Consider the following 26,841-nt stretch of genomic DNA (forward strand, 5'->3'; position numbering starts at 1 on the left):
CCTCTACTAGGAGTGCTATAAGTTACACAAACAGAAATACACAGTTATGCATATACATACATATACATATATTTAACTTTCATATATAATTTAAATATGTATTATATGTATTATATACATATCAACTTTATGTATCTAAGACACACATATATTAATTGTATATATATATTTTACAAAAGCATTAAAAATAATTTTGGCAATAACCAAAGTATCTGCCAATAAAGGGGTGTTATATTATAATACAGTCCGCTGAATAGAAAGATTGCTAGATACATTAAATAAAAAAATAAAGTGCACAATGATACACTTTTCTGAAAAGAAAGATTGCTGATATGTTAAATTAAAAAAAATCAAGCGCAACAGGATTGTTTTCTGATGTGTACATAATATTTTTCATTAAGTATATATATATTTAGATATGTACACACATTTTTCATATAGATACAAATTTTTCATATATATTTATTTCTACTATTATAAATAATATAAACAAATCTATGTATATCTCCATGTGTTTTGCATAATCTAATATATTCATGAATGTTTAGGTCCTCTGGAATAAATCATAAGAAATTATGTATGCTAGTTGCAGTTAAAGTCTGGTGGGGGTTGTTATAAAAAAAGGATGTTACTTTTTACTTTGGATATTCTGAGTTTTTAAGTTATGCACATGTATTGTTTCATATTGTAAATTAATATCCACATTGTTAATAAGAGGGCTCAGCTTCTGGGCACATTTTGCTTATTTGACTGTTTTCCTCTTGATATTTTTCACTAGAAACAATCAAAATCACTTTTAAAATAGTTTTTTTCTTGCTCCCTATGTGATTGTAGAAAATTTAGAAAACAGGCTTTTCCTATCAGGATGAGCACAGATAATTTGTGTCTATGGACATTCTGTGAAGGCCCATTGTGTCGAGCAGTGTATTAAAACATAAACATGGCTCTTCCCCCAAGAAACTTACATTTTAGTGAGGGGTATATATATTCCAGTGAAGTATACAAACGATTATAAAAGGGTGTGTTTAATGATCCTTTAAGGGCACTTACAAGATTTCTGTGACAAGATATAAATGAAATGCCTCATCGTGTTTAGGCTTGAATTAATATTTAGCTTTTTGAAATAATATTTTCTGACTAATAAACTAATATAGTGCTCATTTACTAAACTTAGAAAAAATGCAGACAAGTCAAAAAATTCCCAATTTGAACAGTTTTGTATCTTGCTTTTGCAGTGAACATTTAAAAAAGGAAATTAGGTAAACAGCTAAGCATTCAATGAAGGCTCAGAACTAATATAACTACTACAATTATATCTTTCTCGAGACATTGTATCATAAGCATTTCTTTATGGCAATCAATTATCTTTGAAAGCATAACATATATGATTCAGTGATACAATATAACTTATTTGAACAGTTCGTGGTTGTTGGACAATCATTTTGAACTTTATTTTTTCCCATACATATTTTTAGCTGTGACTTACATAGGCTCTTTAATGACACCTTATGTATATATTGCCATCCTAATGAAGTTGTACCTTTTCTGAGAAGGGAAATTATGAGATGGAGGTGGCCATATGGTGGAACTGGAAGAGGCAATACACTCACAGGCCCCCAGTTACCGTCCATACACTACCTTTGGCTTCCCAAACAAGCCTCCTCCACTTGGGACATTCTGAATCTCCTGAATACACATTCAGGTGGGAAAAACCTGCATTATAAAAATAGTGTAAGAACGTGCTCTGAAACCTGAATGTATTAAATCATTAGTTGGATTTTTGTTTGTTTGTTTGTTTGTCTTAAGACACTTTGGACTGGCAACCATGCACAACAAGGAGAAAGGAGATGAGTTTGCAGGCCATTCCAGAAATGAGCAGTTAAATAGACATACAGTGGCATGGGCTTGAAGTGAAGTGAACACCATAGGCATAAAAGGGCAGTGAGAGATGTGAACGAGCACTAGGTGGGACCTGTGATTGGCTGGATTGGTCCTAAAGCACAGGGAATGAAGGAAAAGATCTAATGGGACTGCTAAGTGTTAGGGCTGCAAATCTTTATAAGATGATCTTAACAAATAGGGATAAATGAGAAGGGTAAGAGAAGTTAAGAAAGCATTTAATGACAAACACAAAGTCACCAATTATTCAGGTAAGTTGAGTTACAATTTGATATAAGAGGCAGGTGAGTCTCTTAACCATTTTCAGCATCCAAGGTAAATAAATATGACCGTTGTAGTTGAAGCAACTAGAGAGCCAAGGTCTGACATCCCAGATGCCTGCCAGCAGACTTCTAATCTCCATCCAGAGAAAGATGACTGGGCTTAACACAAGTCAATACCTGTGGACAAAGATAGAAAAGAGTCTACATGAATGAAGAGAGCTGTGAACATACTGAAAATTGAGTGAGCCAAGGTCTTTACAGTGAAGTATACTTTACAAGATCCCTCAAAGTTCTGAATATGGGGGTAGGGTTATAGAACCATAGAAAAATGGGAGACATGGAAGGGGAGGTTTAGACGTTTTTCTGTTATGAGATTGAATTCATTCAAAGTCACTTAGATTGTAATAATGAGGTTCATTTAAGACCTAGGACTTGCTGAAATAATATGGTTAAAGCCATGAGACATTAAGATTGTACTTGCCATAACAGAACCCGTTTGGGCTATTATTAATCTAATCTCATAAGTGCACATAATACCCAAGCAAGCAAACCAAAGCTTTGAATTCAGTTTACACTAATAGTAAGAATATCTCATGGGCTTTTCACCGGGATTCTCTGTACCATTAAGCAATTACTAGTGGCTAGAACACTACTAGCCCACATGTCGCTATTCTGGTTAGGGGATTTTCTTGCCTGCCTGACTAAATCTTCCAATTAAATGCAATGGTAGTACATTCATTTCAGTTCTTCACTCACAATGCACAGTGGAAAGTATTGTTACTTCAAGTAAACAGCTTTAGGAGCTGTTGAACCACAGACATAGCATTTCTGGTTTTTATCATTCCGGCCAGCGGTAGGATATCATTGTGTAACAAGCAAAGGTGAGGCCTGGAGACAAAGACAGTCTTTTTTATTGATATAGCAACATCTTTATCAACAAAGTTGCTATATCCAATGACTCCTTTCTTTTTCTGTATCTGTAAGTCAGAGACAGAGTTATATTTAAATTTGCTCTATTTAAAGTTCGACTGAAATTTAAAGCCCAAGGAAGGTCAAACTAGCATAAAGTCTCTCCTACAGCGTTCCTTAGAAATAAATTAAAATTTATTTTAATTTTTAAATAAAATATTATAATTAACAGTTATTTCACTTCTAAATACAATCATATGGTAATAATTATTATATTATGTATATGGATTTTTTCAAAAACATGATAGATTTATGCCTAAAAATTAATACATTTAGTGGTGGAACCAATTCTTGAATTAGTTTTAATTATTTACAGTAAAGATTTTTTCATGATGATATATAGGATCAGTGTACAACCTTTCTGTAAATCTTATAAAACAGTAGAGAATGACTATCTCTGAAACATAGTGTAGTGATTAAGCATGCAGGCTATTAAAATAATAATTTCTGAATTCACACCATAATTCTAGCATCAACTAGCTTTGATTAAATTTACTTATCTTGTCAATGCCTCAGATTTATCTGTTTAAAAAAAGCAATAATAGTACTTACCACACAGAGTTATTGTGAGAATTAAATGAAATCCTAAATTATAGAACGTACCATATTAGTTTAATCATTTATAACCAAGTGCACGTTTTTGAACCCTAGGGACTATAGTAATGGTACAAGATAATGAACACATAAATATTCCAGAGGATTTAGATAAAATCATAGATAATGGTAGCTCCTCCTCTTTTTTTTTTAAAAAAACTAGAGTCAAGGATATATGGGCTATATTTATAGATTTTCATGATATAATCACAGAACTTACTAGAATCCCTGGGAAAGTTCCTCATGGTGCTACAACCTGAGGTGGACAATGAATTTGAAGCCCCATTGATACGACAGAAGACCTCAGTTACTATAGAAAGATTTACTAATCAAAACGTGAATTGGATAAGTGCATAATCCATTTATATGTGAAAACTTCCTCCTGGTGCCCACCTCCATACAACTCGTAGAATATTAGACATCTCCGAAACTCTTTTATAAATGGATGGTAATATTTTTCTCTGTCTGATGTTTAACTTGATAATTTAAGACTAGTAGGAGTGTCAGAGTCAAATTTGTGGTATTTTCAGCTTCTTGATAATGTGCTATCCTACTCATAAAAAATCAAATACAGGCCAAGCGCAGTGGCTCACTCCTGTAATCCCAACACTTTGGGAGGCTGAGGTGGGCAGACCACAAGGTCAGGAGTTTGAGACCAGCCTAACCAACATGGTGAAACCCTGTCTCTGCTAAAAAATACAAAAATTTGCCAGGCATGGTGGCACGTGCGTGTAATCCCAGCTACTCAGGAAGCCGAAGCAGGAGAATTGCTTGAACCCAAGAGGCAGAGGTTACAGTGAGCTGAGATCGTGCCGCTGAGATCCAGCCTGGGCAACAGAGCAAGATTCCATCTCAAAAAAAAGAAATCAGATATAATACTAATTCTTTATTGTTGCACACACAAATCCTCCAGAATTGCATATTAGACTCCCCTTTCTCTATTACTTTAGGCATGCATAAGGTCCCAGGGTCTCATTGGGGTGGGGCAGGCACAGGTAGAAAAACTAAGAAACAAAAATTCTTCAGCAGTATGATCATTTTTTAGATTTACCTAACTATTCAGACATACCAAACTAATACAATTAACTCAAACTTTTGCTTCTTTTTTCCTAGGGAGACATTAGTATTACACAGTGTAAATTATTGGAGGGTTTCCTTCTGTTCCGCAACTTTTTTTTTTTTTTCTTGGTTGAATCTTTAACTTTAAAAAAGAAGCACCAAATAATTATTTCAGTCTTGCTGTTCGAAGCCAAGAGTGATGTTCAGTGGTAAAAGTTTTGGGGGCCTAATAGGAGAAACACTATCTCCCATTATGAAATTTTATAACTGTTTCTTCGTACTTATTTCCCAAACTAAAAGCCTTATTCTTTCCCTTAGAGCCTGGCCAGAATGGAAAACTGCAAGGTTCAAATCCTGGAGTGCAGAAGAAGCATTAGGCATTGACCCTGTGTCTTCCTAATAGATCTGCAAAGTGCTTTGTTCCTGGAAATCATCCGATGAGTAGTTCAGTGCTATTGTATATCTTGTTAGAGCAGCAGAAGTGCCACAAAATGAACTAAAATCTCCCTGCAGAGTTGCTGTATCATATGCTGAGAACATTCTGAACTTTCAACAAATTCATGTTACGATCCTGGGTAGCCATGGTTAAATCTGTACAGGGGTTAAATGAGAAATATGAGTCTGCTGTTAAGTGTCTTCTGAGAGTGACAAAGCTCTCTGGCCATAAGGGATGGGAGAGGAGGGATTTCTTCTCAGCCCTTCCAGCCTTTTCCAGCTATATCACAGACAGGAGACATAATGCAAAGGGGCTCAGACATTGACTTCCTGGATCCTTACAGCCCCAGGCATTGACACCCCTCTACCTGACTTTTCCCACACTGTAAAATGAGGATCCTCCTATATTATGGAGTTTATTGTGATAGCTAAATAGTTGAGAGGAAGGACATCTCATTTGTTTTAACTATGCGGTTTCCTGTCTATCTATCCCGTCAATCTATCAATCAATCAATCTATCAATCTATCTGTCTATCCCTGTCAATCAATCTATCTATCTATCTATCTATCTATCTATCTATCTATCTATCTATATCTATCATGTATCTATCATATATCTGTCTATATCTATCATGTATCTATCATCTATTCATCTATCAGCTATCATCTGTGTATCCCTATCAATTAATCTATCTACCTGTCCATCCATCCATCTATCTCTATCATCTATCATCTATTCATCTATCACTTATCATCTGTCAATCTCTCACTTATCATCTGTCAATCCATCTACCTACCTATCAAAAGCAACACATTTTCTTCCTGACTTTAAAAACATTTAAGTGGACCAGGCGCGGTGGCTCACACCTGTAATCCCAGCACTTTGGGAGGCCAAGGTGGGCAGATCACGAGGTCAGGAGATGGAGACCATCCTGGCTAACATGCTGAAACCCTGTCTCTACTAAAAACACAAAAAACAAGAAAAAAAGTTAGCCGGGCGTGGTGGCAGGCGCCTGTAGTCCCAGCTACTCGGGAGGCTGAGGCAGAATGACGTGAACCTGGGAGGCGGAGCTTGCAGTGAGCCAAGATTGCCACTGCACTCCAGCCTGGGCGACAGAGTGAAACTCCGTCTCAAAATAAATAAATAAATAAATAATTAATTAATTAAAATAAAAATAAAAATTTAGTGACACTCTCTCCCCTCTTTTGATTAAGGAAGTCTGATTTTTAGACTTTGGATTTTATTAGGTCTTCAATATAATAGTTGTTCCACATATCTCTCCTAAATTGCGATTTAAAAAACTGCTTTACTGAAGTTTAAAGTGCACATTTTGATACATTTTGACACACATATACACCCATGAAATCATCACCACAATCAGGATAGTAAATCTATCCACTACCACCAAGATTTACTTGCACTCCTTTGAACTTTCTTCCCAGTCCCCACCCCCTTCCTATCCCCAATCCCCAATCCTCAAGCAATCACTGATTTGCTTTCTGTCACTATCAGTTAATTCAAATTTTTTAGAACTGTATATAAATAAAATCATTCGATGTGTATGCACTTTCTCTGTTCACTCAGTACAATTTGAGATTTAGCTATGTTTTTGCATGTGTCAATAGTTTATTTTTTTATTGCTCAGTACTAGTCCATTTTATGGATACGTTGAAATGTATTAATGCAATCCCATATTGATAGGCATTTGGGTAGTTTCCAGGTTTGGACTATTACAAATAAAGCTCCTATGAACATTTGTGTGCAAGTCTTTTTATGAGTATATACCTTTATTTATTTTGGGTAAATACCTAGAAGTGGAATGGGTGTATCACATGGTACGAAATATTTAAATTTTTAAGAGAATGCCAAACTGTTTTTCAAAGTAATTGCACCATTTTATATTCCCACCAGGAATATATGAGAATTCCAGTTCCTCTACATCCTCACAGACATACTGTATAGTCAGCTTCCCCACCTTCTCCCTGTCTCACCTCATTTCAGGCATTTGAATAGGTATTAAATGGTATTTTATTGTGATTTAAATATCATTTCCCTAATGACTAATCAAATATATTTATACGTTTATTTTACTTTCTTTAAAGTATTTGTTAAACTCTTTTGTACGTTTTTAATGAGTTATATTCTTAATGAAGATTGAAAATTCTTCATACAGTCTAGAAACAAGTCCTTTGTTTTGCAAGTATTCACTTTCCAATCTGAGAAAAGGAGAGGGAAAAAGAGAGAGAGAGAGAGAGAGAGAGAAATCTTTGTGGCCTTAAAGATTTCTAAGGAATAATAAAAAAAAATCGTGATCTTTAAAGGAAAAAAAAATTAACTTAAAACATGTTTTCTTCAAAATACAGTCTACAGATCTCTCCTCTCCTCCCCTCTCCTCCTCCTCCTCCTCCTCTCCCTCTTCCCCCTTCTCCTCCCCTCTCCTCTCTCTTCTCGTGCCCCCTGGCATCTCTGGCCCACTTATGACCATTACTTGCCCCAGAGTTTCTGATACAAAAAATTTCCCCTTGTGACTTCATGCAATATTCCATTAAAACAACAGCTGCTGCCTACCTATTGGGCTCTCCTGGAAACAGAGGTTTTCACAATCTCCAAGCCTGTGACTGTATTCCAAGTTTCCTGTCATGCTTTTGGTAATGAAAACTGCACTCCACGAGCTCAGTACAGCTACTGAGGCTTCCCTAGGACATGATGGAGCCAAACTTAGGCCCCCTGGCATATTTTACCTGCAAGAGTGGGTAGCTTTGTCTATCCTCAGACTTGTGGCACATGCCAGAGTGCCGGAGGAGGTCACCCCTCTTACAGAGCCCTTGGCTATCTGGAAGCCCTTGGGATTCCCCAAGTGAACAGTAATGGGAGTTTGCAGACTGTGTGGATGACACTGCTGACCATCCTACATGGTAGAGCTCAGTGAAATGTTGCTGTTTTTCATCCCTTAACCAGGAGATCTCTGGTAAAGGACAGTACCCAAGGAACAGACTTGGCCAAGCTTCAGGCAGTCATCTTAGCCCTGGATGCCCTGGCCAACAAAAGGTCTCATCTTCACATTGATTAGAAACTATTGGGCCAGTGTGTAGAAATTGTCCCATTCAGGTAAAAACATCTGGAAATTTCTTGCCTCACAGATAACCAAAATATAACTCAAAACCATGTCTGCATATATACTATGGCCACAATAAAAGTTCTTATCCCAACACTTTATCCTTTTTGGAGTTAAAAACATTACTCATAATAAACAAGACACATTTTATTTTTCAAAATACTTAATCTGGGTTCTTGGAGGAAGCATTCAATATAAGTTTCATATCCCTAATATGTCCCAGAGAGCCAATTTATCTGAGAGATATCATGGTCTCCTCATAAACTCCTTTTCAAATTACTGTCCGATAGATCTCCTACCAAATGAGCCTCTATGTTGCCCCAAGCCTTAACCTGGCTTGATAAGTGTTCACTCTTACCACCATCCCACAAGGGCTAGAGGCCAGATTGAGGTACATGCTGTCTTGGGATGCATTAACTATAGATTGTCCCATAGGCCAGATAGCCACTCATCTGATATGAGACCAATTTCAACTTAAACTTCCATCAATAAACAAAAACCAAAACCATGTGAAATGCAGCTGCACCCCTATCTGTTGACTGTTTGTCTTATTACAAATGTTCTGAGTGCCTTAATTTGTTTACAATTGGGAGGCCCAAATCCTCCAAATAAGCCATTGTTTCAACCAAGCACCGAAAATGCTGAGACCCACCTCAACCTGAGTGGGTATCCACTTGAGAAAGGGTATCTCAAGCTCTACATTCCAGATGGTGTCACCTTGACCCAGGAGCTCACTGCTGGAGATGCCATAATGTCAGATGACATGGCCCCAACCAACAACCCAACCAATGCAGATGGCTTCACTTCCTGCACCAGAGATGACTTCACCTGAACAGTAAAATCTCCACCTCTGTGATACCCATCAACTGTCTCTTGAAAGGCACCAACTGGACATAGGAGACTTTTGCTTTTCTTCCTTTAACTTAGACATTCCATTACGTTTCTGAGCTTGCTGTCTGCTCAGTCCATCATCCTGGCATACTGCTTGCTCTCTGCCAAGCATATACACTACACTCCCGTGCCTGAAGAGAAACCTGGTAGAGATTACTATTAACAGTGCCATTCTAAAAAATAACAGAGATTATTGCTTTCCCCAGAAGGTACCTGCCTTATATCAATTTCTTGACCCTTAAGGACAGGAGTAGTGCCTTCTCCGACTACACTCCTCCATTGTGAATTCCTGCCTTGCATCGCCAGCCATTACCATTCATTCCCTTGGATTACACACAAATATCACTAATCTTTATTAAATTAGGAGTCCATACCCTCCAACAACATAACTGATGGACCTGCCACCTTGATCTTAGCATATTTCTAACATGTTTTACAACTCCATCAAAATATTTTTAGAGACTCCCCAAAATTTCAGCTCCATTTTCCTGGGTAATGCCATAAAAATGGGAAACTTAGTTATGGAGTAAACAACAAAGACTCTTTGTACTCCTACTTGTATTCCTTCTTTCCATTTTCATGATAAAATATTTTCTATACTGTTTAAAGAAACAAATGTCCTGCTTTCTAAATGTCTCTATAATCATCACCCCAAAGCTTCCTTAATCTGTTGTCAAAATTTCAGAGGACCAACTGCATTATTCATGTTTTTTATTTTCTCTGTTTTATGTTGTTTTGACATCCTTAGGAGTCCTTGCTGGCTGGGGAGAGAATGTCCCTCCTAGGGCTAGCAGATTCCTACAGAAGGGAAACAACTTGTCAGTGAGCCTGCCTTTTATATACAAACTACACAATCCAGAATCAATACCACAACCACCTTCTTCCTCTAACTCTCACACATCAGGCCAATAGTTCCCCTACCTTATGTCAACCCAGGGTCAGGTACCAGACAACCTGGGGTAACCCTTACTTCCTAAAGCCTGCTGGAATTATTCAAACTGGCCAATCTTAAACTCTTGACTCTGCCTAGCCCTGCCTTTCCTGCAGAATATACCAAAACACTATGGCCTATGACTTTTCTGCCTCCTAACCGACACTAGTGCTTACCCCTGTGAATTAATTCTGGAATGTTTCTATTGCTGTATCTTAAAATTCCATTAATTGTTTTCTCTACAATATCTAATCTGCTGTCAATCCCACTGCTATGGGCTGAATATTTTTCTTTCCCCTCGAAATTGTATGTTGAAACCATAACCTTTAATGTGTTCTTTCTAATCCAATGAGATGGTACTTAAAGGTAGGGCCTTTGGGAGGTAATTAGGTTTCAAGTCACAAAGGTAGAGTCCTCATGATGGGATTAGTCCCCTTATAAGACAAGACCAGAGGGTTAGCTCCTTCTCTCCTCCATGTGAGGATACAGCAAGACGATAGATGTCTGCAAACCACAGAGAGATCCTTCACCAGATACCAAATCTTCTGGCTCCTATATCTCAGATTCTCAGTCTCTAGAACTATCAGAAACAAATGTCTGTTGTTTAAGTCCCCCAGTCTACGGCAATTTGTTATAGTAGACTGCGCTGACTAATATACCCAGCCAGTGTATATTTTATCTTAGACATCGTAAAATTGTTCTTAGAATTTAAATTTGGTTCATTTTTATATCTCCATGTTTCTACTTACCATCTGAACATATGGAATACAGTATAATTGTTTTAATGTCTATGTCTGCCAATTCTAAAATCTGTGTTAGTTCTCGGCTGGTTTTAATTGATTGGTTTTTCTCATGATGATACTTTATGTTTTTCTGCTTCTTTGCATTCCTGGTAATTTTTGATTAGATGCCAGACATTGTGAATTTTACCTTGTTGGGTGTTGAGTCATTTTGTGTCACTATAAATATTCTTGAGCTCCATTTTAGGATGCAGTTAAGTTACTCAGAAGTAGCTTTGTGTGTGTGTGTGTGTGGTTGTCTTGCTTTTAATATTTGTCAGACAAGGCCAGAGCAGTGTCTAGAGCCAATCATCCCCCACTAATGCCCTTTTTAAATACTATCTTCAACAATTTCTTAATTATGAAATTTTCCAACCTGGCAATAAAGGACAGACACTCTCCTCAATCCTATTCAAACACTGGGTACTATTTCTTCTGGTCCTTTTTGGTAGTTCCTTTCCTGGCTTTGAGTGGCTTCCTCACACACATGCACTGAAGAAGAGTCCTCTGCAGATCTCTGGCATTCCCTCATGGTTCAGCTCTCTACTCTACAGCTCTTGCCAAATTACTCTCTCTGGACGTTCATCTCTGTCTCAGCTCAGGAAGTAGGCCATGGTCTGCCTGGCCACGGTCTGCCTGGCTTATGCCCCCTATGCCACAGCCACGAAACTCTCTCAAGAAAGTAAACTGAGGCTGTCACAGGACTTATCCTCTTTGTTATTTGTCTCCTACTAATTACTGTACTTCATTGTCTTGCATCTGATACCATAAAAAACATTGTTTTTGCCTATTTTATCTAATTTTTCTGGGTTTCTTTTCCAAGGAAGAAGGTAAATCTGTTTCCTGTTACTCTCTCTTACCTTCCTTCTAACATAACTCAACAATATTTCTATTTAAATATTATTACCCCACTTATTTTCTTTCCTTGGCTTTAATTATGTCATAACCTTCTTTTATAAAGTCCCATCAAATACAATATTCTGTCTTTAATTTCCATGTGTTTGGACTGATTTTCTCCTCCATTTGTCTCTTTAATTATAGAGTAAAATTATTTTTAATAAATTTATTTAAATTTACATTTATTTAATTTAAAATTATTTTTTACTTGCCTAACTCTGATCCTCCACTTTTCCTATTACTTACCCAACCGGCAAGTTAATACATCAGTTAAGGCAATCCCTTTCTCCTTTATTCCCTGTGTGTATATACAAACTAAGATAAATATGTTTGTACTCAATTCGAAGTTAGGTGATCAGCCATCAATGCTACTGATTCTACTCTGTGCATTGCACTAGTACAGAGGATGGCTAGCATATAGATACCATTTTCTAGGAACTTAGAATCAAACAAGGAGCTTAGAATCAAACATAATAGCTATGACAAAATATTAATTTTCTGTCACTACTACAGTAACTAATTAGACGCATGAAGTGGGAAAGTTACTTTTAAAACGGAAAATTGCTGGAATTAAAGGAGACAAGAAAAGTACCTAGTAGATTAGTTAAATAAATAATGGCATATCCATAAAGGGGGATATTTCTGAGATTTAAAATGATATTACAGAAAAAAATGTCATGACATGGAAAAGTATTCATGATGTGTGAAGCAAAAATTCAGTCGAATTGTTTATATGATGTAATTAATATGTAGTGATATGCCACTAGCACAGGAAATTCTGAAAGAAATGCCTCATGTTCAATGTTAATGTTGGCTGATGTTTAACTCTAGATAGTGAATTCACAGATTGGATTTCCTTTATTCTCATATGTATTTTCTCAATTTTAAGAAACATAATAAAATTATTTTTTATTTTGTAATTAAAAATATTTTTAAGTTAAAGTTGCCCAACACAGAATCTGCCACTAAGTATGCATCATATAATTTTGGTCATTTTCATCTCTTTTATATCTCCTTCCTTCTATTCTATATATTATTGCTTTATTACATGATGCCTTTATTTTTAAATGTTTCTTATGTATACATCTTAAGTAACTAGCAAGACTATAAACTACTTGAGGACAGGGTCATAGTATTCTTACTACTCTTGATTTTAATTAGTGTAGTACTGGACTTCATAAAGAGATTAAATATATATATATATATATATATAGAGAGAGAGAGAGAGATATTATTTGGAGAACTTTTTCTTATTTTGTCCTTAAATTATTTTACATTAGGTGTTAAGAAGAATCCAACAAGAAACAGGATTTTCTTCAATATTCTGTAAGCTTTGTAGAGATAGAAAAATTTCTACTGATTCCTTTTCTAAACTTTTCAGAAACTTGCCACATTTCAGAAACTTGCTTCTATGTGAATATGTTTTTTACTTATAATATTAGTTATAAATACTTATTTTTCCTTACTTTTCTATACAAGTCATTAGATTTAGGTTTGAAGTTGTCCTAGGCATAAGGCTTTTAAAAATCTATTGACAAGATTCCACTTCTGCCTGCCCTAATCCAGATGAAGGAAGTGAAAATACATGAGGAACTTGCCACTTCATGAAATAATTTCATTCTGCAGCCTAAACTCGTTACTAACGTCTGTAACCCTTAATTAATTAAAATGACTCCAGCCATGGGATTCTGTGGTGAAGAGGTTCCTAGTAGTTACATGTATTCAACCTGAAATTCAGTTAAATGTGAAAGATGCTTAAACACACATCAATGAATAAAAAATGAAAACCTTGTTGAATTCACTCAACCATTTGCCTCTTTGTCTCCTGTATCTCGTTTCTTCCTTTGGGATTTAACAATATTTTTTCCTAAATAAAACTTTAAAAATACATTTGTTAGGTAGATTTAAAGAAGGTGTCAAATGTTGATGAATTTTTGTCCTGAGATAATTGTTTTGTTTTTTTTTTTTTTGAGATGGAGTCTCGCTCTGTCACCAGGCTAGAGTGTAGTGGTGTGATCTTGACTCACTGTAAACTCTGCCTCCCGGGTTCAAGAGATTACCCTGCCTCAGCCTCCTGAGTAGCTGGGACTACAGGCACCCACCACCACACCCAGCTAATTTTTGTACTTTTAGTAGAGATGGGGTTTCACCATGTTGGCCAGGATGATCTCAATCTCTGGACCTTGTAATCCACTCACCTCGGCCTCCCGAAGTGCTGGGATTACAGGCATGAGCCACCGCGCCTGGCTGAGATAATTTTTTTAGTTAAAAATTTCAAAAGGGCAATTCCAATTTATTTCATCAAAATGACATCATTTGGAACAATATCACGCTAGTCTGATAAATGTGGCTATTGAGAGGAGCAACCATATCACTGATATGAGATTCTTGCTTAAGTAGCGCAGTTCACCAAAGAATAAATCCATTTATATCTAGCTCCTGATGAGCTAGATCATCAGGACCTCTAGAACTTAGACAAGATCTAGTGCAACAAAAGTTAACAAGGTAGCCTTAGTCCTTGAAATCTACCACAGCATCTGAAAAGAAGTGACTGATATTTAAAGATGGAGGCAACACCACAGTAGTATTTTGATATACTTTTGGTAAGTTCTCATCCATCGCCTCTTGAATTTTTATTCCCTCATCTGTAGCTGTGGTTGAGGCCCTGTTAACTCATGTTAGTGTCCTGGCTTCTTTCTCCTTCAGGACTTACACTTCTTTCCCCCTGATTAATCTTCCTAAAACTTCACTTACATCATCCTCAATAAACATTTAGTGCATTGGGATGAAGTCTGGTGAATTTAACCATCATTTAAGGTCTTCTCTCATCTTTTTCAATCTTTAATTTATACCCAACACTTTTCATTCCAATCAATTTGATTAACTGTCTTCTCAAAAGACTTCACACAAATATTCCACAAGTGCCTAAAATCATCTGGAAACCATGCTGAGTCCTGGAATTGTATACTCTAGGTGGGAAAAAAGTCCCCAACTTCAAGAAACTTACAAAGTAAAGTAATGGAGAGGTAAATCAGTAGACTGTTTCAGCACAAGGTGATAGGTTAGTTCTACGACAGAGGTATACATGAAGCCTGCAGTTATAGATAGGACAAATAAGTAAGATTTGGCAGTGACAGCACAAATAAAATCTCTGGTGAGAGTTTGTCATTTTTCTCAATCAATGAAAGCAATTATAACAAGTACATGAAGATGGGTGTAAACCCTTAATAATGTAATGGGGAAAATGGCAGTAATGGGGAAAAGAGCAGTGTAGATAAAACAAACTTCTATATTCTTTAATTCAATAAGAAAAGTGACTTCTTACACTTTCCACTATGATCTCAAGTGAACACACAAAATAGGCGAGGCTCTATAATCATTTTCTTAACATGAAGAAATAGAGTAGTTGAGGTTTGACCACGGCCATCCAGCTTTGTACATGTGTAGCCAAATAGGCTTCACACTAAAATCTTCCTGCTATGAACCCATTATTTTTCTATCATACCAGTAGATGCAATTCTCATCCATTGCCTCTTGAATTTGGAGACACTTGATTGGACAGTGGCAGCTGTAGATTTCCAAGATTTAGTGGCTATACTTTTATTCATGTTTTGATCAATCCACATTTGAGATGCAAAATAAAAGATATGTGGAACTTGAGTATTAAGATTTATATTGTTGATTGAATATAAATAATTAGTGTGATCTTGATTTGAGACATAGATTTGGATGCCTAGAATGATGATCTGGATATAAACATTGATTGTATCAGTGAGGTTTGGATCTTATCTATGTATATACGTCTACATGTATATATTTCATAATGCTCAATGGAAAGTACAGCTGTGTTCCATTTTATTCAGTCTCTACTATGCAGTTTTATTAGGACCACTGAACAGAAGCTGAAGCCATTAGTAGTGGCAGCTTTTCCCAAAGTCCTCCTGCACAAACGGAATCAAAGAAAGGCACACGTTGCAGGCAGTGCTAGTACCATTCAGTGTCTGAGCTGCACAGAAGGAGTGACACTGTGGAAGGGAACTGGCAACAAGATACTTGGAAAACCTGGAAGAGCAGCCAGGTGCCTCTAAAAGAGCTTGGAGTGGGTTTTCTTTTTTTTTTTAATTTCTCTTTTAATCCAAATAATATTCACAGATTATACATAATAAAGTGATGAATAAATAATGAAAAGAAGATGATCAATATATTTCACCCATCATTCTGATACTAGCATCAATTAGAATGCTTTAAATAATTTTATTAAAATTATAAATTAATATAACAGTATTACAGAAACTTTAAGAGAAATCAAGAAAAATTGTTCATTATACAATTAACCTACGAATACACTTAATCTGTGTTTATTACCTCGTATTTTCTTATCCTAGGCATATATATTTTATAATTGTAATTATAGTGTATTGAGAATTTCATATTATGTTTTTTTTCACATTTAATTATATGAAAGTACTTTTACAAGATGCTAAAGTGTTTTCATAATTACATATTTAAACAGTTGTATGATGCTCAGTTAATTCTTTCCATTTTGCTAAGTTTAGGATTGTAGGCTGTAGTTTTTGTTTTTATCACTTTTTTTGGTTTTGAAAATCATAATGCCTTGTTTTACACACAGTTTCTATCCAAATTCATGGGTATTGCTTCAGGATAGACCCTCAGAAATGTATCTGCTTTGCCAAAGGGTGTAAATATTCTACAAACAATTTAAATATGTGCTGCCAAAATGATACCTAAAAAGAGTTGTTGGTTTATAGTGTATGCATACCTATGTGTTTACTTACAGTACAGATGTTTTACAGCATAATCGCCTTCAAATTAAAATTCAAACCATTATTAAAAGCTAAATCACAAGTAGCAAAGATAGAGAAGAAAAGGAAAGTTATATGTGCAAAAAAATACAATAAAACAAAAAAAATGGCTTAGTGAAAAGTAAGGAAATTATCAAAGATGACTGTGATTCTATCACAAGAACTCAAGGATTTGTCCTGAAGAGGCCAAAGACAATTTGTGAATTAATAAAACAAGTACAAAGTGGTTGTTCTGTCCTTCCCTGGACCAAGATCTAATCCAGGACCACTCATGTATCCTTGTAACTTCTGATAATTTTGAAGAGTCCTAATCGATGGTTGCATGACTTATTTTTAAAATTTAAAAAATGTTGATTAAGAATTATCTTGGGAATTTAGAATTTAGTGTACAAAAGTCACTTTAGAAATTTGAAAATGCAAGTCCGGGCAATAGCTCTTTGGCAAAACAAGAGTTTTTTATTGCTCTGAGATAAACATCATTGGTTGTCTATTTGGACTGCTCTGCCATTTAACCTAATCTGCATATGGCTTTATGATGTTGCATCTTATAATGAATAATTATGCTTAAATGCATGACATCAAAATGTCGTCTCCTAAGGAACCCAAATTGCTCTGACCTTGTCCTAGTGGCATTGGAGACAGGGACAGTAGTCCTGGTGTTGAGATCTTTCTGGGTCTCCCACTGTGTGCTGTCCTGCTAGCTGAAACATCTGGATTCCAGAGTGATTCTGAAGACTATAGGACATGCAGCGCTGGCCTCTGATAATGTATGTAAATTAGTATGTACCAGAAAAAGCCGAGGGTCTTATGAAAGCACAGATTGTTGGCCCCCATGCCCGGGGATTCTGATTCAGTAGATCTGTGATGACCTAGAAACTTGCTGGGGAGAGTATAGATCCCTGAAATGATGAGTCCAGTCATTTGTACTTACTTGTGCAAAGCCTTCCATGCAAGAATTGGTATTTCTAACAAGATGCCAGGGAATGCCAATGCTGTCAGTCTAGGGACGACAGTATAAGAGACAACAATGGAGGGGAACAGAGTCTCTAAATCAAATGAACCTGAGTTCAAACCCTTATTCTGCCTCTTACAACTTACATAATTTGGCTTTCCAATTTCTGTGTGTGAAGAGGAAATCCTAGTACATACTTTGTTGAGAATATTATGAAGCGTCAATGGAATGAAGTTTCTAAATATCGTGGCTCTCTGAAAGCAACTTGTGCCATCTATCTGGCAGTCACCCTGGGGCTGCGGTGGGCATGACCTGCTGAATTTGGTATGAAATCTGAATATTTGTCATGATCTCAGGTCATCATCTATGTTTGATTCCTGTTTTCAAAACACAGCCCAGAAATAGTTCAGGAAAATTAGCTCACTTACACCAAGATACAGGGCCACCTCAGCTCATTCCAGGGCCTCATCTCCAGAAACTCAGCTAATATTTCTGTTTCTAGGGGCCTCTCGAGGGTCCCAGAATATTCTACTGATGCAGAGGCATGAGCTCAAGGATCCCACACGGACACTGGCAGGACCACTAATTGAGCAGAGGCGAGCTGATATTTGACCCATGCATTACAATCAAAGGTAAGCACTGGCCAAGTCTTTCCTTACCATTTGGTATTTAAACCAACTGCAATGAAACCGTTGTCTCTCCTACATGCTTTCTCTGTCTTTCAGTTCGTCTTAGAGTTTTAGGACCAATCGTGCCTTCTATTTTTTTTAATGTTGTTGAATTATCCACTAAGCTCAAACAATAACATGTTTGCAATAACATAACATCCTTCTCCACTTTCAAAAACCTCCTCATACCCACCTGTTCTTCAAAGCACTTCCTCTTGCAGTAATCACCTAACCCTCTGTGTATGACTACTCTGTATCCGTCCCCATTGTTTTGGCCTGTGCAGTCCTATGTCTTTCATCTGGAAGTTCCCCATGGAGAGCTTTTGTTGTTTGGACACATTATAATACCTCTTACATAGCTCGGGGCACATTGCTGCTGTGGATAATAACAGTGATCTTAATAAGGACCAACAGTAAATAACAAACACGACAATAGATACAATATCATATGACAACTCAGATCAGAAAATTGGCCTTGCAACCAGAGTCCTTTGGGAGTGGTCCAAACCACTTTGTGAGAAATGGCAGCGGTGGGCTGTCTGCAGGCTTTTAATCCGGCCTGCACCAGAGGTCTCCGACCTATCTGTGATGTGGCAGAAATGCTTGGCTCTGCCGAAGACAAATGCAAGGCCACACTCTGTGTTAGGAAACGCTCTGAGCTTGGTGCTATAAATAATAATAAAGATAAATAATAAAAAAAGTGAAATGTTTTAAATGAAAGGTGATGCACTGTGAACTTAACACACTGACCCTCTAGCCTTTCTGTTAACAAGGTAATCTGATTGCCATTGATTTTTTTCACCTCTGTTACTAAGAAGGTGATGAAATGGTGTCTACACAGATGTATTGAATCAGATACTAAACAAAGAGCAACATAAAGAACAATTATCAGCAACCTTGCTTTCAGCCTGCTGATTATGACATTACTGAAAAGACAAGGTCTGGGTGACTTAAAAAATAAAGCAGCAGGGAGGGGTGTGCAGATAAAAGGAACGAATGCAGGTAAGTTTCTTCCCAGTACTTACATGTTCATTTCAGAAGAATTTCACAAGGAGGCTTTTATCTGCTCCATAGCTTTAAAAGGGGCCATTGGTACTTCTGCAGTTTACTGATAGGCATTCTAGTGTGATCTAATTAACTACTTTTATTATGCCATGGAGAAAATAGCACGGTGGAGATGAGTCACTAATGCACATGTTTTTGTGGTATAGATTGTGGCAGGGCATTTTGCAGAAAGAATTGTTTATTGGTCTATTGGGGCTTTCCAAGTAGCCCCCATGAGTGAGGTAAGACCTTAAATTATTCTGAAAGGAAGGCCACACTTCTGACCTGTCAAAGAACTTTCTAGATGGTGTGTGATGAATGATTAGGAAAATTGTTTTGAAATGTTTGATAAAGATGGAATTAACCTATGAATACTGACTTTGTGCACTATGCAAGATTAACTTTCTAATCTCAAATATTTCCAGGTTTTATTGTTTATTTCCTTTTCATTAGCCCAGTTGCTAAAAGGCCATGGTAAAGATATGTATGCCTAAGCAATTTTCATATTTTTGAGCCTGTGCTTTTGCCTAAATACGGATGCCTCAGTTATCTTATGACCTTTGATGACACACGCTTCTATGGCAATATCTCATCATGGCATTTTCTCAAGGGCAGTGCTCCAACTCTTCTGCCTTGCCCCACATTGGCAGCCATTACTAATTGATTGTGAAAGGGGAAAATGAAATAGTGTGACAAGATCTCTTTTTGGAAACTTCAATGTAGTTTGGGGAAGGTAGTCAACTAGAGTGAAACAAGCTCAACAGTATTATTCATATGATGAATCTAAAACGATGTAAGAAAACTTGTAAAGGAAACAACCAGTCACCACAATCGATGACTATAATTTCAAATAAGTATTGAATGTGTCAAAAACAATATCAGAATTAGGATTAATCCAGAGATTTGCTAAGTATAAATTATTTATTCAAGTTCAGAAGTGAGAAAGTGGCAACACTGACATTTTTGACCAAACCGGTACTGTTTGAACAAATGTGATGAATGATTAGGAAAACTGCTTTGAAATGTATGATAAAGATGGAATTAGTCTTTCCATAGAACTTTGTTTATTCCCCAAGACCTAGACACCTGCAGTTCCATCAAGGAGGTGATCATAAAGGAAGCTTAGTGTATTATGCATACCATAATACACCATTCCCTTCAGCCTCTGTCAGGTAAAAGTCTTATACAAATCAAACTTAACAATATGAAGAAATATAGAGAGAGGTATAAGACATCAGAGGTCAATGAACAAGGGAGTGAGTGCCAATAATTACAGGGTTTCTTCGCAGGTGACAGAAATGTACTAAAAGTGATTATTGTACAATTCTGTGAATATCCTAAAAACCATGGTGTTGTACACCTTAACTGGGTAAATTGTATATCATGTAAGTTATATCTCAAATAAAAACATTGTTTTAAAAAAGAATAAATAAGAGGAAAATTGGAGAAATTCTTAAAAATATTCTCTAAAGACAGGTTAGAAGCAAGACAACCTTACATTTGACATGAAAAAATGATAAAAACACTTTGCCCTTAGTCAAAATGAACTACAGATATGCACATTACCACATTACTGACTGAGGTTGAGGGAGGTGAAGTGGAGGAAGTTTTTTGGGAGATCATTGGTTCTCAATCTTAAGCATACCTCAGAATCACCAAAGGATTTGTAAATGGAATTGCTATATCCTACTCTCAGAGACTTGCATCTGTGTTTGTAACAACTTCTCAGGTGTGATCAAAGCTGATGGTAGTAGAACAATCTTTGCAGTATCTGTAAATTTTAAGGCTCTTGTCAGAGGAAATATCTTTGAGGTCCATTAATGTGATGCAAGTTCAAACAGTACAGGTTTGGTCAAAAATGTCAGTGTTGCCATTTTCTTGCTTCTGAACTTGAATAACTTATACTTAGCAAATCTCAGTGTACTCATCTGCAAAATGCAAGTAATACTTTCCATGCAGATTAAATGAGATAACTTATGTACAGCCCTGCACTCTGACTCTAGTAAGTGCATAATACACTAAGCTTCCTTTATGATCACCTCCTTGATGGAACTGCAGGTGTCTAGGTCTTGAGAAAGAAACAAAGTTCTATGGAAAGAACCAATACTAGTAAATTGGTACACAATTCAGAAGATGATGACTCATTTCACAAGTATTAATAAAAATTGTTTTCTTGGTCAGAGCTTTCCCTGGAAAACTGAGAGTGGCCACTGGAATCCAAAGGTCATGGAACCCCAGTAATTATTAGTAGGCTAAATATAGTTGGGGTTAATTGTTGTTGTACTTAAAACTTATTACACTAATGACATTAGTGGTAACACATGTACTTTCATTTCTCATAGGGAATTTTTAACTATCTTGATCACCTGAGCCCAGGAGTTTGAAACCAGCCTGGGAAACATATGGAGACTCCATATCTACAAATAATAATAATAATAATAATGATAATTAGCCTGGTGTGATGTTGCACACCCATGGTCACAGCTACAGCTACTCAGGAGCTGAGATGGGAGGATCACTTGAGCCCGGAGGTCAAGGCTGCAGTGAGTTGTGATTGTGCCAGTCCTCTCCAGCCTGAGTGACAGAGCAAGACCCTGTCTCAAAGAAAAAAAAAAAAAAAGGAAGAAGAAGAATGTTTAAGCCAATGATACTAGGATTGAAATGGGAAAGACAAGATATAATTTGGAGTAAGATCACAACTATCAAGAAAGATGGAATAGGCTTGGATTCCTGCCCCTATCACTAACCAGGAGTGTGACTTAGAACCGATGGTTCACAACTTGGGCTTGATTTTGCTGCACAGGGGACAGCTGAAAATGTCTAGAGACATTCTTGATGGTCACAACTAAGGCAGGAGTGCCACTGGCATTTAGTGGGCTAGAGATCTTGCTAAACTTCTTACAATGCACAGGACACTCCCCACAGCACAGAATTACTTAGCCAAAATAGCCGCAGTGCTGAGCCCTAAACAAATTCTGTAACTCCTCTAAATAAGGGATTTTTTTCCAAACTAAAAATCAAAAATAGCAATACCTACAGAATACAATTGATGGGGAACTCAATGACATCATTCATACAGAAAATCTAGTTTGACTTTTAGTCAATTCCCTAAGTTAGTTAATATCTCTCTATCTCTCTCTCTCTCTCTCTCTCTCTCTTTTTTTTTCCTGAGACGAAATCTCACTCTGTCACCCAGGCTCGAGTGCAATGGCGTGATCTCAGCTCACTGCAACCTGTGCCTCCAGGTTCAAGTGATTCTCCTGCCTCAGTCTCCCGAGTAGCTGGGATTACAAGCACCCACCACAATGCCCAGCTAATTTTTTGTAATTTTAGTAGAGATGAGGTTTCACCATGTTGGCCAGGCTGGTCTCGAACTCCTGACCTCAGGTGATCCACCTGCTTCAGCCTCCGAAAGTGCTGGGATTACAGGCATGAGCCACTTTGCCCGGTCGTTGGTTAATATCATTTATCTATTAGTACTCATTACCATTTTTAGAAATAGGAAAAGGAATGGCAGCTGCTAAGTTACTTTTAGACTTCCTTCAATTTTTTAATTCTTTCCCAAATTTCTCCAAAGAACATGATGAATTGTATAAAGGAAAAATATTTAAAATGCTATTTTTTAAAAAGATTGTTTTGAAGTTAATAAATATGAGTTAATTTTTATTTTTACTAAGAAGGTGGTATATTTGAGGTCTCATAAAATACAGCAAACTTAGCAGTTCTTATTTCCATTTGGAAATTATTCAGATGTCACAACATGCCCAGTGAAGACTGCTAGCACCCCAGACCCAAATAAAATTATTTATTTTTGAGTTAAACTTTGAGAGAATGAAGAGTCTGGGCATGACAAATAGCTACTTTGAGGCACCATTTTACGAAAGATTATCCTTATTATAAGAATAACAATTGGTTAATAGTTCCAAAAAAAAAATAATGGTCATTTTATTGAGGGCTTACAATGGTCTTGGGGGCCTGCCCTGAAAAGAAAGAAAACAGGGCTGTGGCTGCTGCTGCTTTATATTTTCCTCCTCCTCCTCCTCCTCCTCCTCCTTTTTTTTGTGAGATAGGGTCTCACTGTCACCCAGCCTGGAGTACATTAACATGATGTCGGCTCACTGCAACCTCCACCTCCTGAGTTCAAGCAATTCTGCCTCAGCCTCCTGAGTAGCTGAGATTACAAGCACCTGTCACCAGGTCTGGCTAATTTTTTGTATTTTTATTAAAGATGAGATTTCACCATGTTGGCCAGGCTGGTCTTGAGCTCCTGACCTCAAAAGATCTACCCACCTCGGCCTTCCAAAGTGCTGGGATTATAGGTGTGAGCCACTACTCCTGTCCTCCTCCTTCTCCTCCTCCTTCCTCTTCCTTCCTCCTCCTTCCTCTTCATCCTCTTCCTCCTGCTCCTCTTCCTCCTCCTCCTCTTCGTCCTCCTCCTCTTCTTTCTCCTCCTCTTCCTCCTCCTCCTCTTCCTCCTCCTCCTCTTCTTCCTCTTCCTCTTCTTTCTCTTCCTCTTCTTCCTCCTAGTCTTCTTGTTCCTCCTCCTCCTCCTATTCTTCCTCCTCCTTCTCTTCTACCTCCTCCTCCTTCTCTTCTTTTTCTCATCTTCTTCATCTTCTTGTTTTTCTTGTTCTTGTTCTCTTGTTCTTCTTTTTCTTCCTCCCCCTCTTTCTCCCCCTCTTCCTCCTCTTCTTCCTGTTCCTCTTCCTCCTCTTTTTTTCCTCCTCTTCCTCCTCCTCCTCTTTCTTCTTTTTCTGCTTCTGTTTCTTCTTTTCTTCTTCTTCTGAACAGAAAGAAAAAAAATACTTGAAACGTTGACTTTGATGCCACAGAGTCTAATTTAATTAAGAATGTAATATAGGCTGGTCTCGGTGGCTCATGCCTTTAATCCCAGCATTTTGGGAGGCCGAGGTTGGCAGATCACCTGAAGTCAGGAGTTCGAGGCCAGCCTGACCAACATGAAGAAACTCCGTCTCTACTAAAAACACAAAATTAGCTGGGGGTGGTGGAACATCCTGTAATCCCACCTACTCGGGAGGCTGAGGCAGGAGAATCACTGAACCCCAAAGGCAGAGGTTGCAGTGAGCAGAGATCGTGCCATTGAACTCCAGCCTGGGCAACAAGAGCGAAACTCCATCTAAAAAAAAAAAGAAAGAAAAGAAAAAGAGAATGAAATATAAACGTAAACCTTTGTATTAGTCCGTTTTCACACTGCTGATAAAGGCATACCCAAGACTGCGCAATTTACAAAAGAAAGACGTTTAATGAACTTACAGTTCTACATGGCTGGGGAGGTCTCACAATCATGTTGAAAGGCAAGGAGGAGTAAGTCATATGTTTCATGGATGGCAGCAGGCAAAGAAAGAGAGAGCTTGTGCAGGAGAACTCCCATTTTAAAAACCATCAGATCTTGTGAGATTTATTGACTATCATGAAGAGCATGGGAAAGACCTGCCCCAAGATTCAACTACCTTCCACCGGGACCCTCCCACAACACATGAAAATTCAGGATGAGATTTGGGTGGGGACACAACCAAACCATGTCATTCTGCCTCTGGCCCCTTTCAAATCTCATGTCCTCACATTTCAAAACCAAGCATGCATTCTCAACAGTCCCCCAAAGTCTTAATTCATTTCAGCATTAACTCACAAGTCCACAGCCCAAAGTCTCACTGAAGACAAGGCAAGGCCCTTCCACCTATGAGCCTAAAAATAAAAAGCAATTAGTTAATTCCTAGATGCAATGGGGGTACAGGCATTGGGTAAATACAAGTATACCAAATGGGAGAAATCTGCCAAAACAAAGGGGCTACAGGCCCCATACAAGTCTGAAATCCAGCGGGCCAGTCAGATCTTAAAGCTCCAAAATAATTTCTTTTGACACCACGTCTCATATCCAGGTCATGCTGATGCAAGAGGTGGGTTCCCATGGTCTTGAGCAGCTCTACCCTGTGGCTTTGCAGGGTACAGCCTCCCTCCCAGCTGCTTTCATGGGCTGATGTTGAGTGCCTGTGGCCTTTCCAGGCACATGGTGCAAGCTGTCAGTGGATCTACCATTCTGGGGTCTGGAGAATGGTGGCCCTCTTCTCATAGCTCCACTAGGTGGTGCTCCAGTAGGGACAATGTGTGGGGGCTCTGACCCCACATTTCCCTTCTCCACTGCCCTAGCAGACGTTCTTCATGAGAGCCCTGCCACTGCAACAAACTTCTGCCTGGACATCAGGTATTTTCATACACCTTCTGAAATCTAGGCAGAGGTTCCCAAACCTCCAATTCTTGACTTTTGTGCACTCATAGGCTGAACACATGGAAGCTGCCAAGGCTTAGGGCTCCCATCCTCTGAAGCCACAGTCTGAGCTGTACCTTGCCCCTTTTAGTCATGACTGGAATGGCTTGGATGCAGGACATCAAGTCCCTAAGGACAGCACAGGGACCTTGGACCCAATGCACAAAACCACTTTTTCCTCTTAGGCCTGCAGGCCTGTGATGGGAGGGGCTGCCATGAAGACCTCTGACATGCACTGGAGACATTTTCCCCATAGTCGCTGGGATTAACATTGGGGTCCTTGTTACTTATGCAAATTGCTACAGCTGGCTTGAATTTCTCCTCAGAAAATTGAATTTTCTTTTTTCTATTATGTTGTCAGGCTGTACATTTTCTGAACTTTTATGCTCTGTCTCCCTTTTAAAACTGAGTGCTTTTAACAGCACCCAAGTCAGCTCTTGAATGCTTTGCTGCTTAGAAATTTCTTCTGCCAGATACCCTAAATCATCTCTCTCAAGTTCAAAGTTCCATAAATCTCTAGAGCAGGGGCAAAATGCTGCCAGTCTTTGCTAAAACATAACAAGAATCATCTTTGCTCCAGTTTCTGACAAGTTCCTCGTCTCATCTGAGACCACTTCAGTCTGGACCTTATTGTTGATATCACTATCAGCATTTTTGTCAAAGCCATTTAAAAGTCTCTAGGAAGTTCCAAACATTCCCACATTTTCCTGTTTTCTTCTGATCCCTCTAAACAGTTCCAACCTCTGTCTTTTACTGTGTTCCAAAGTTGCTTCTACATTTTTGGGTATTTTTTCAGCAATGTCCCACTCTACTGGTACCAATTTACTGTATTAGTCCATGACGCTGCTTATAAAGACATACCCAAGACTGCATAATTTACAAAAGAAAGGTTTAATGGACTTACAGTTCTACATGACTGGGGAGGCCTCACAATCATGGTGGAAGGCAAGGAGGAGTAAGTCACATGTTTCATGGATGACAAGAAGCAAAGAGAAAGAGAGAGCTTGTGCAGGAACACTCCCATTTTTAAAACAATCAGATCTTGTGAGACTTACTCTCAGGCGAATAGCATGAGAAAGACCTTCCCTGATTATTTAATTACCTCCCACCAGGTCCCTCCCATAACACGTGGGAATTCAGATGAGATTTGGGTGGGGACACAGCCAAACCATAGCAGCCGCTGTCATAGTCCATTTCTGCTGCTATGATACATTACCACACACTGGGCAATTTGT

General features: G+C 37.9%; 1 long non-coding RNA gene across 1 annotated transcript in view; it reads left to right on the forward strand.

Annotated features, from left to right (window-relative positions):
• The window catches only part of LOC112629255, a 75,801-nt gene extending 69,747 nt beyond the window's left edge, over positions 1 to 6,054 (forward strand). Inside the window, exons 5-6 of the long non-coding RNA XR_003120557.1 lie at positions 835 to 978; positions 5,103 to 6,054. This is a non-coding gene — a long non-coding RNA (uncharacterized LOC112629255). The remainder of the gene's footprint in view (positions 1 to 834; positions 979 to 5,102) is intronic.
• Positions 6,055 to 26,841: the final 20,787 nt, after the last annotated feature.

This window comes from Theropithecus gelada, chromosome 7b (genome assembly GCF_003255815.1).
Source record: "Theropithecus gelada isolate Dixy chromosome 7b, Tgel_1.0, whole genome shotgun sequence".
Lineage (NCBI taxonomy): Eukaryota > Metazoa > Chordata > Mammalia > Primates > Cercopithecidae > Theropithecus > Theropithecus gelada.